Genomic DNA, 12,272 nt, shown 5'->3' on the forward strand with positions numbered 1-12,272 from the left:
ATGAGGGGGTTAGTACAGACTGCAGCTTCTGTGGATGCCAAAGCTGGTCATTCCCTTGCTTAGCTTTTGACGTAGAAAAAAAGTTGCTTACTAAACCCCTCACACTATTTTCTTTTTAGTAATAAAACATATTTTGATGATATGATGAAGATGTGGCACATTATATGAAATTACTCTATGTATGACACTTGTGACAGGCAGTCTGCTGATAATATGCCTCAGGAAATCTGTCCATATGTAACAGGAATTCCCAGCAGAGGCAAAACTTGAATCCAGATATATGGAAAAAGAGCTTGCAAGAACTAATAGAGGCTCCAGAGTTCTAGTCCCTATGGGATTTATGGTGGCCCACCAGTCATAGAAGGGACCCTGAGCCACCAGGCAGAGAGGCAAGGCAGACTAGGATAAAGGAAGAAGCCTAAGTCTGCACTCTGGGCTTACCTAACATGAGGTGAAGTCAATTTGTGACTCAAAGACTGTGGCAGCATGCAAGGTTCACCTCTGATATGGAAATACATTATTAATACAGTGAATACAGGATCTGGTTAACGAAGTAGAAACATCCTTCTCCTTAGATAATGAGATCACTTCAGTTTGATATTTAAAATGACTTTAGTGGAAATGAATGAAGACTTGTAGCAGGACCATTTGTTCTTTAGCTTTTTTTCTGTTTATTTTAAGAGGACGGAGACTGGAGCACATTTGGAAAGTCAGAGGAATGATCTAGAAAAAGCCAGGGTCTAAGCATGCAGAAGAGAGCACGAGCCCTAAACAGAGGGAAGAACCCTGTTATCAAAAGGGCGAATTAAGCATCACTTTATAAATAAATCTTGCTACTAGGACTAGAGACATGCAGCACCTGATCACAAGCTACAGTAGCGTTTGACAATAGCGGCATTTTATCCTGGGCACGGATGATGAAAATTTCTCTTACTTGTCTAGAAGTCAGGAGATGAAAACTCAAACTGATGTAGATTCTTGTTCCTTAGATGGTAACTTAAACCCACATTTGAAAAACAGTAATTTCATATTGTTTCTGCAAAAATGTCAGTAAATAGAGTCCAAATCGATGGCCTAACCCCAATAACTGGGGTTTGGGATTTCCCCCTGTACCTTTGACTGTTTATCAGTAACACAATAAACCTCAACCAAAAAAGTGTTTTTTAATTGATTTTAAGAAATCCCACCAAGACTGTTTTTCTTCATATTTTACCTGGCCCTCGTAACATTATTTCAATGACAGCATCTCAGCAGCAATAGCTGGGCAGTGGTTGGTAATTTTTCCTTCTTGCATCTTAAGGCCAGAGCACTGTGGTGGGACCCACTAAAAAGTTTGTTTCCTGTCAGTGCACAGCTTGCTATAAGCAACCCTTTCTCTGGGCTGCCAGGGCCTGTGGTCTGAACTGTGTGACAGTAACGTTCAATTACTGTAAAATGTCTATTTAATAACTGACATTTCCAGTAAACTTGTTTGAGTTCAATATGCCTTGAGGCAAATTAGAAGGTTTCAGAAGATACTAAAAAGTACCTTATTGACAAATAATTTACACTCCTCTGATTTATTCTGACCCAAATTATTAAGGATTCTCCTTGGAACTGCTTCAGACATAACTGAAAAAGATTTGGTAAGACTTCAATATTCAAACCCTGGATGTTAAGAACTTTAAAACTACTTTTGTTGGGCGGAAAATATTTTCAGCTTCTGAGTTCAGGTCCAGAGAAGTACCTGAGAAGTCCCTTCAGGTTTTCCATGGGCTGGTGACAAACACATCTTCTCATGCTTATCCTTACTTTAACCAAACCATAGTGTTTCCTAGCAACACTGCCCTCCAGTCATCGGCATAACTCACAGGCAACAGAATTTTAGAAGTTCTTCAGTTAGTGTAATCAATGGGATTTGCTTCTTTGGGAACTAATGTTAAGTTTTTCCACAAACTTATCAGATTCTAGATATAGGCACTCATCTACTTAACAAAATAACTAGAAATAGCTATCTTATAAAGTCTGAGTTTTCTTAGGAAGTTTGAATCATTTCTCTTCTTTTTGACCATCTTGGAGAAGGGAGAAGTCATCTCTTCTCCTTCTTTCAGTTTTGATGGCATAAAGGCCAAGACATAAAGATTAAATCAGAACTACCCACAGGAACCCATGGATCTCAGCTTCAAAAAGTCAAATGTCAATCTGGAAGGCTGGGTTGGAGAAATTCAACACACGATAATATATTTTTCTGTTCTCCAGAGATAGAGATCTGATAACTTTAAATGAAAATGTCCTCTAGATGCATGAAACTTTGTGGGTAAATCCGTGGAATTTAAATATTGTTTTTGTCTGATCAGTTAGGAATCACTTATTATATTACATATCGCTTCACAGTTCATTGTCAAATATATCGTTTAATTTGACACTCAAACATCCCTGTTAGGTAAGCAAGACATATATTTCCAACCCCATTGTACAGATTGGAAGAAAATTTTGGAGAGTTTAGACCAAGATCAGATTGCTAGTAAGTAAAGAATAAGGAAAAGTTTTCAGAATTCAGTCTTTCTGACTATACCAAAGATGATTGATGCAAGCTTAAGGCATTAATATATAATTTGCACACACACACACACACACACACACACACACACACACACACAAAACGTGAAACATCTTTTCAGTGAACCATCTTTTGTATAAAGAAAGAAACACCACATCTTATCTCTTAAAAGAACAGACTATCTTATACTACGCTGAAATTGTTCTCAACAAAATTTGTGACAACCGTCTTACTGCCTAGTTCAATGAACACTTTCTTGCTCTAACTTTGCTTGAACTCTTGGTGCCATTTGTCATTTGCTCATTCAAAAATTTCCTTCTTCCTTGACTTTTTCCTTGGCACCATTGTATCTGTGTTTTCTTAGGCTAGAGAGCCTAGGGAAATTGAAAAATCATTAGATTTGGAATATTATAATTGGTTATAATTCCAACTCTGCCACTTACTAGCTTGGGAAAATTAACCTTAATAAGCCTCAATAAAAATTATTAATATTACTAACATTATAAGACAGTTTAGAGATCAGAGAAAACATATAAAAGCATCTAGTGCCCTGCCAATTAAAAGGCACTCAGTGAATGGAATCTCCTTTTCAGTCTGTTTTAGTTGGGCTTTTTCAATGACCACACACATATTAATAATATCAGGGTTCTGATATATTTTAAACCTCTGTTTTCTTACTCTATATACCAATGCTGTCCAATAGAACTTTCTGTGATGTGGAAATGTTCTGTAATCTGTGCTTGTGCAATGTGGTAGCCACACGTCTCATGCAGTTTTTGAGCACTTGAAATGTGGCTAGTATAACTGAAAAATTAAATTTTTAATTTTATTTAATTTTAATTAATTCATGGTTAAATTTGAAAAATCACGTGGGACTAGTGGCTACATTATTGAACACTGCAGCTGTATACTTCAGCTACCACCCATACAAAAAGGATTCCCAGACTTATATTCCAGCCTTGATTTCCACCTGCCTATTTGCCATAACTGGCATTTCACGGATACATGTAGTTCATTATATGCATAACTGAACTCATCATGTTTTCCTTCAAACTTGTTCCTCCAAGGCCCTGAATCCCACTGAAACATAAAGACACTAATTAGTAACATGAAAACATGTAAAAGTATAAAGCTCATTGGTAAAGGTAAATATATAGTTAAATTCAAATACTCTAATATTGTAATGGTAGATGGTAAATCACTTGTAACTTTAGTATGGGGGCTAAAGGACAAAAATATTAAAAATAATTATAATTTATTTGCAGATTTTGGCTCAACATTTGTAATTGGTTGACCAATATGGTGTTTGTTATACCACATTAACAAAATGAAGCATAAAAATTATATGCTTATCTTAATAAATGCAGAAAAAGCATTTGACGAAATTCAACAACTTTTTATAATAAAAACGCTCAATAAGTTAGGTATATATGGAATGTACCTCAACATAATAAAGGCCATATATGACAGACCCACAGCTAACATCATATTCTATGGTGCAAAGTTGAAAGCTTTTCCTCTAAGTTCAGGACAAGACAAGGATGTCCATGCTCACCATTTTTATTCAACATAGTACTGAAACTCCTAGACAGGGCAATTAGGCAAAGAAATAATAAATAAATAAGGCATCCAAATTGGAAAGAAAGAAGTAAAATTGTCTGTTTGCAGATGACATGATATTATATATATGTAAAATTCTAATAATAAAAATTACAAAATACAAGGAAAATTAGACAGAAACTCAATAGTTATAAATGAGTTTCATTGACTTCTCTCAATGAAACTCAAATGAACCAAAAACTTAAAAAATATGGAGTATTTCATAACATAGTTAAGAAGGTAGATCTTAACATAAAAGAATATATTTTTCATCGATCATCTTTAATCATTTACAAAATTTAGCCTTATATCATTAGGGTATGTATTAGTTTCCTAGGTCTGTTGTAACAAAGTACTACAAGCTAGGCGGCTTAAAACAACAGAAGCTTATTATTTCATAGTTGTGGAGCTAGAAGTCCCAAATTAAGTCAGCAAAGGCCTTGCTTTCTCTGAAGGCTCTAGAGAAGGATCCTTTCTTGCCTCTTTCTAGCTTGGTGGTTGCCAGAAATCCTCAGGGATCCTTGGCTTGTAGATGCATCACTTGAAACACTGTCTCTATTATCACATGGTATTCTTCCTGTGTGTCTTTCTGTGCAAATTTCCTTCTTTTTATAAGGACACCAGTCGTTGGATTAGGCCCACCTTAATCTAGTATGACCTCGTTTCAGTTTGACTATATCTTCAAAGACCCTATTTCCAAGTAAGGTCAAATTTACAAGTACCAGAGGTTATGTCAACATATCTTTTGGGAGGACATAAATCAACTCTTGACAGACCACATTGGAAACCTCAGTACCAAAAGCAGGAATAGTATAGATCAGATTCTTTGGTCACACTGCAGTAAAATTAGAAATTAATAACAAAAATAGGAAAAAAATCTTTGTTACATGGAAATTTTAGAATATCTCTCATCTCTTGAGGAATTCAACTTGAAATTAAATCCAACACTTCAGAATACTTTAAAAACAATGATAAATAAAAGTTTAATGTATCCATAACTCAGATGACAATTCATAGCCTAAAACAAAAATTATTAGCCAAGAAAAAAGGAATCTAGAAAGGAACTTCAAAATAATGCTAAGAAGTGTAGAAGAAAGCAAATACTGAAGACAAAAATCCAAAATTAACAAATCAGAAAACAGAAAAGAAATTGAGCTAATAAATACATAAAAATCTGGTTCTCTGAACTATGAATAAACATTAAAATATATAAACCACACGTTATCTAAGCAATTAGACTGGGAGAAAATAACACTGAGAAATAACCATGGTCACAGAATAGTATCCTAATTTATTCAACATTATACATATAAATTCAATGACAAAGAATTGGATTATTTTTAAGAAACTAAAAAGTTCTCACATGGATTCTAGAAGAGATTTACAATCAATCAGATCAATTACTGTGGCAAAGTATTGAGAACTGCCAAAGTGTACCTTTTAAAACTCTCTAAGAATATACAGTTTTATGGGTAAATTCTATAATTTTAAGAAGCAAGTGATTTAAATAGTATTTAAACTGTTTCAGAGCATAAAAAAGGAAAGCTTCCAAATTATTTCTATAAAATCAGCAAAAAGGTGAAACCTAATTTAACAAAAATGGTACAAAAAAATCTAGAGGTAATGTCACTTATAGTTGTTATACAAAGAAAAAAAAGTCCGATAATAGTGAACATTAGAAAATATTCAGTAGCATAATAAAAGAGTCCTTTACCACAAAGGAAGTGATTATTATTACTACAATAATAACCCTAAAGTTCTAAACATCTTTGGTTCTAGAAAAGAGTAGTACTACTCCACAACTCTCCAACACCATCTTTTTTGGGAGGGCACATTAATGAGGGGATCAATTTATTATCGCTCTATTGTGGTCCACTCTACGAGAGACGTTGCCACATCAATAGTACATCTGTTCTCAGATTTATATTATTGACAATACTTTTGGATTGGGGTCCCTTTTGTGGAATGACTACCTAAGATCAAAGCCTGGCTCCACTACCATTATCTGTGCAACCTTAGGCATATTATGACCTTCTATCCAGTCTCCTGAAACATATTCTTCCTCTCTTCACTGAGAATTACATTTTTGGTAACGCTGGGCAAGTTTTCCTCAACCACTCTTCACACTGAACTGATGATTAAAACATAAGAGTTGCCATGTTAAGCTTGGGACTTTATTTTCTGGATTGAGAAAAGGAAGAGTATAGTTATTTTTTTTTTAAGTAATGTATTTATTCAAATTAGTTTCAAGTATACAGTGCATTGGTTAGACATCTATTTAGTTCATAAAACCATCACCCCAATTGCTCCCTCCCTCCTCTGGTCCTCCATCTAGCTAACATATTAATGTTAACTGCATTCCCTGTGCCATGCTCCCCATCCCCATGACCATCTATCAACTACTAATTTGTACTTCTTTAACCCTTCAGTCCATTCTCTCAGCCCCCCAATTCCCCTCCTCTCTGTCCAATACCAAACTGTTCACTATATTTGTAAGTCTGTTTTTGGGTAGTTTGTTCTTTTTGTTCCTTAGATTTCTCATATAAGCGAAATCATATGGTATTTATCTTTCTCTACCTGACTTATTTCACTCAGCATAATAACTTCTAGGTCCATCTATGTCATTGCAAATGGTCAGATTTCATTTTTTTAATAGCTGAGTAATATCCCATTGCATATATAAACCATAATTTCTTTATCCAATCATCTGTTGATTGACATTTAGGTTGCTTCCCTATCTTGGCTATTGTAACAGAATGAAAGGAAATAATTAACTCTTCTCTTCTTGCTATCTCTGCTTTTACTTTCCTCATTTTTTCTTGCTTCTTTCTGTCTCTGTCCTTCTGTTTCTGTCTCTGTCTCTCTCTGTCTCTCTCTCTCTGCATCTCTCTTTCTTTCTCTGTGTCTCTTAAACACACACATGCACGCACACGAGTGCACAGACACGCATACACTACCCTAGGTGATATATGTGTGTCATTTTTCAAGGTGCCTAGCTGAAATAAAATTATTTCTAGAAATAAATTATGCTATATTCAATGTCTAGACTCAACAGGATGTAGAATTGCAGGAAACTCATCAATGCATCTGAAGCTAGCTAACCTGCTAAGGTGATTTATAGAAGTATTTCGGTTAACACACTGGACTCCCTCCCTAGAAGTCACAGATAGCCTTGGGGATGCACAAATTTAGAAATGGCTGAACAAAAATCTCATACAAGGAAATTTATAAAATGTCCAATTAGAATTCCATGTTCGAATATTATATAAAATATAATGTTCTATCAGATCTAGATTTAATATAGAATTTTAATCCTAAAATATTATGGCTTTCCCGTGAGCCTAATATACTTTTGTATGTTGAGCTAAAATGATATTTATGGATTAAATTCTTTAAATAAATTATGTTGTGGTTGAAGAACAGATATATCCAAAGAGCACGCTAATAAATATTAAAACTTTAAAAAACTTTCTATTGGAAGGAAATTGCAAAATGCTGAAGAAATGAATCAAACAGGCATTTAAAAATGTTTATGAAAGTGAAAAGGAAAGACAAAAGAAAGTCAAGTTTGTGCCGATAATAATAATGCCCAACATTTATTTAAGCACATTACATAGGTTATCTAAGTGGATCTTTATAATAAGGCCATGTTGGGATAAATAGTCTTAGCATCCACATTTTGCAGGTATGGAAACTGAGATTGAGAACAGTTAAGAAACATCTGAAGTCACCTAGCTGGGAAGTGATGGGACTTGGACCCAAACCTGTTCATACGTATTCCAGACAGAACTTGTGAGCTCAGATTTGGATTCCTGAATTGGGGGAGATGCTCAGGCCATCTACATCAAGGAAGACACAGAGTCTGTCAAGCTTAAGTTTCCTCATCTTTGCCATATTGCCCTGTAATGTATCTTTATACATGTTCATTTATCATATATGCACCTCCTTCTCCAATTCCGTCTATAAACTTAACACTTGAACATGTGTTATTGATCCATCTTCTCTACCTGATATCTCTCCATAACCTTCTTATATCTTTATCTTCATTGTCTTCCTCTCCAGGGACTCTTTCCCTTAAATTATAAGATGTGAAAGCCACTATCATTATTGGGGGAAACAGGCTTCTCTCTCTAGTGACTACACAATCTCTTTATTTTATTTATAGTCAAACTTCATGAAATAATAGCCTGCATTCATTTTTTTTCTTATTTCTCACTCACCCTCAATGCTTTCATCTGCTCCAAATTTCACAGGCCCTATAAAATTTCTCTTAATAAAATCTAATATTACTTTCTGCTTGCATGGTCCAATGGACTTCAGGATTTATTTCACTTGACACCATTGCTAAGTCCTTCTTTCTTGATATCCTCTTATCTCTTGACATCAGTGGCACTCTCTTTCTTCCTTTTTCTTCCTACTTAGCTGGCTATTCTTCTCAAATGTTAGAGTCTCGAGGGTTCTAGTTTTGAACATCTCTTTCTACACAATATGTTCTCCATAGACGATCTCTTTCTTATGGTCTGAATAAAGTCCAGGTCTGAATTCTAATGGCATCTGACCTCACCGCAATGTTCCAAGGACTACTCAAACAACATGGTCCAAACTGAGATAATTGTCCCCTCCCCCTCTAAATTCTTAGGTATTCCTTGTGGTATAATTATATCACAGGGAAGTCAACCTTGATACTTTTCTCTCTTTTACTCCCTAGTTCTTACTGGTCATGAAATCTTTGTTGATCCCAATTTCCAGATATCTTTAGAATTTATATATACCTGTCTCTCCTCATTGTCATGTTTTACTTCAAAGATGTACCTGGACTATTGCTATGGTCTATACTTTATTTTCTTAAACTGTATCACATTCTTGACTCAATATGTGATCTTCAGAGTGATACTTCTAAAACACAAATCTGATCATGTTTGGTAGGCCGAATAATGGCTTCCCCAAAGATGCCCACATCCTAATTCCTAAAACTTGTATATCCGTTACTTTCCAAGGAAAAGGGACTTTGCAGATGTAATTGAGTTAAGAATCTTAATACAGAGAGAGGTTTCTTTATTCCTGCATGGGTCCAATGTAATCACAAGGGTCCCTTATAGGAGAAAGGTAAGAGGATCAAAGTGTGTTCTAGAATATGTAATAACAGAAACAAGAGGTTGGAGTGATGTGAAGAAGTGGTCATGAACTACAGAATGCAGGTGGACTCTAGAAATTGAAAAGGGCAAGAAAACAGATTCTTCCCTAGAACCTCCAGAAGGAGTGTAGCCCTGACACCTTGATTTTGGACTTCTGAACTTCAAGGCTGTAAGATAACAAATTTGAGTTGTCTTAAGACATTTGGTGTGTGGTAACGTTTTACAGCAACCATAGGAAACTAATATACTCATGCCACCCTTTTAAAAAAATTGTCCAATGGATTCTCACCGCCTACAAGATAAAATTTAGACTCCTTAAAGTGAATTCAAGAATCTTCATAATCAAACCACCGGAGACAATGCTAGCCTCCGCTTCTGTTTCTAACATCTAGGGATCTTCTGCTTACACAGACCAGATTTCCTTTCAAAAGTTGAACCACATGATCTGACAAAGAATCTTGTCACATCTATGTATAAAAATTTGGCGGGGGGTGGAGGGGTGGATATAATTTAGATATCAAAATATTAGGGATTGGTTGACACAAACAATAGGACAGAATATATGAATGGCTAAGATGCATTTCCACTCCAGTCACCTGAGAAAAAAAATGTTTTTCAAGTCTCTAAATCATTTTATTGTAACAATCCTTAAACTTGCATATGTTGTCCCCTTTAACTGGATGTCTTTGTTCCCTTTTCTACCTGGTGAACTTCTTCCTACTTATTCTTTAAGTCCCAATTTAATCATCGTCTCTACTATAAATCTTCATTGACATTCCCTGGCAGAGTCAGCCATTTTCTCTGTGCTTCTGTAGCTCTCTGATCATACATTTACTATGATATTTTACTTTATCTTGCTGAAAACTAATAATGTCATGATTTATTTATGAAGCTTTCTTTCGCATTTGACTTTTTACTTTTATGGTAGTCTCTAAAGATAGCCCTCAATGAACCACATCTTCTTGTGTGCTTGTCTTTGCCTAGTATTCTCTTACATTAAATCTTGGTTACTATATGCCAGTGAAGAGCTGTAGCCAGATCATACCAGCTCCCGAGAGCCAATTATACACATCTCTTTCTAATTCTGTGTTCAGTGATGTCATGTTAGTAGCTTCAAAATAACCAAAGTGAGAATATTTACATGAGGAAAATCAGCAAATATTACAATCAGTAGTAGGTTTTCTTTGTTTGAAGAGCTGGTTTCCCAATGCACCTTTGCTTTTGATTTAGAGTAACAAATAGAATGTAGTGGAAATGATTCTGTGTCAGTTCTGGGCTTATTCTCTAAGAGGACAAACAGCCTCTACTTCTTCCCTCTTGAAAGCTGATTTTTGTCTTGTGTAGAAAAATTAGTTACCTGATAAATGGACATGTCTATGTGAAAAGGAAAAAGCCTTGGAAATTATATAGAAAAAAAAAGTCATCCCAAGTAAGCCTTCAGATGATTCCAGCTGTAGCTACCATTTCACTGCAATTATGTAAGAGACGTCAACCAAAATCAGCAGAAGAACAACCAGGTCACCTACAGAATTAAGAAAAATGATAAATATTTGCTACTGTTTTAAGCAACCAAGTTTGGGATTGGTTTGATTAGAACAATCATTTAATTAACCTAAACAGCTTTCCATGTAAAGATTTATATTTTATTCACCTGTTTATCCACAATACACAGTGTAATACATGCTGGATAGAGAATGGATATTAGTACTTCTTTAGAACAATACCTACCCATCTATCCTTATGATAAAAAATGCCCCTTCATAGTAATATAACAACACCGTATGACAATAGTTAAAGCAAATTAGTTCCTAAAAAAAGATAGATCCTTACTAGACAAACATCATGTCCTTTCAAAAGTTTACTATACTTATTCAAATAGCCCTTCTAAATTGGCTAACATGTCTACCTTCTCCTCCCTTGGTAAGTATCTACCTGACTTCCTTGCGGGTCCTCCTCCCATGATGACATCAAGGCAAGATTCCTGGAGGGAGCAGATATCTGAGATGTCTGAGATATAGATAAAAGAAAATCTGTGATTTTGATTGTTAAATAACTTAGGTATGGTCGTAGTCCAGTTTCTGTTTCTGTCTATGCAGTTTTTGGTAAATGACAAAATCTTAAATTTGAACTCTGAACTTATATCTTTTTTGCACAACAAAATCTGTTTCTTCTATCTCTATACCACTTGCTTATTTCCTATACTTTCTGCTCCTTTCCTTTGTTCTAGTCTCTTGTTTTTTCATGCCTATGTATTTCATCTTTTATATGCTATGTTCCCTATCCCTATACCTACTAGAAATTTGTCATTTTGCAAAATGCTTTATGTACATTATCTCATATAACCCTCCTATCAATCTCATGAGTTAAGCATTATTATTTTCAATTTACAGGTAAGAAAATCTAGGCTCATAGAGATAAGTAACTGGTTCACAAAGTCACAGCCAATAGTAGAACCAGACATGCAGCTGAGTCCGGATATACCCAGATCTGTACAGTTCTATAACACAAGAAGTGGGAGATCAGGGAAAGAGTTGAGAATAAAGTTAACTAATGTCTTTAAAAAAAGAGGAAATTGAAGAAAACCAGCAAGTGTATATTTTGCATGAATAAACACAGGAACTTGTTAAACATTGTACAGACAGTTACCCAAGAAAAGTGTTTCTATTTCCATGTATACTTTGAGGTATGTGAGGAATCTATTTTTATTTTTCTTAGAATTCTTACTCTGCAGAATCAAAATGAACAAGTAGTGAGCACGTAACTGAAAATGTGGATCAAGATGTGCTTATAACTTTATTCTTGTTGTTGGCATAAAATTCTACACCACAGCCATTCCTCAGAAGCCGGCTCATGGAATCAAACAAGCAGGCAATCCCACTTCTAAATTCTACACCCAGAGTCCCATGATGTTCTGTATTGGAGCATAATGGTGAGTTACTCTGAACCCAACCAACCTCAGTTGCTGTTCCACCACAGTGACAGGGAACTGCCGAGAATTT

The sequence above is a fragment of the Pteropus medius genome, unplaced genomic scaffold (assembly GCF_902729225.1).
Source record: "Pteropus medius unplaced genomic scaffold, Ma_sr-lr_union100, whole genome shotgun sequence".
In the NCBI taxonomy this organism is placed as follows: domain Eukaryota; kingdom Metazoa; phylum Chordata; class Mammalia; order Chiroptera; family Pteropodidae; genus Pteropus; species Pteropus medius.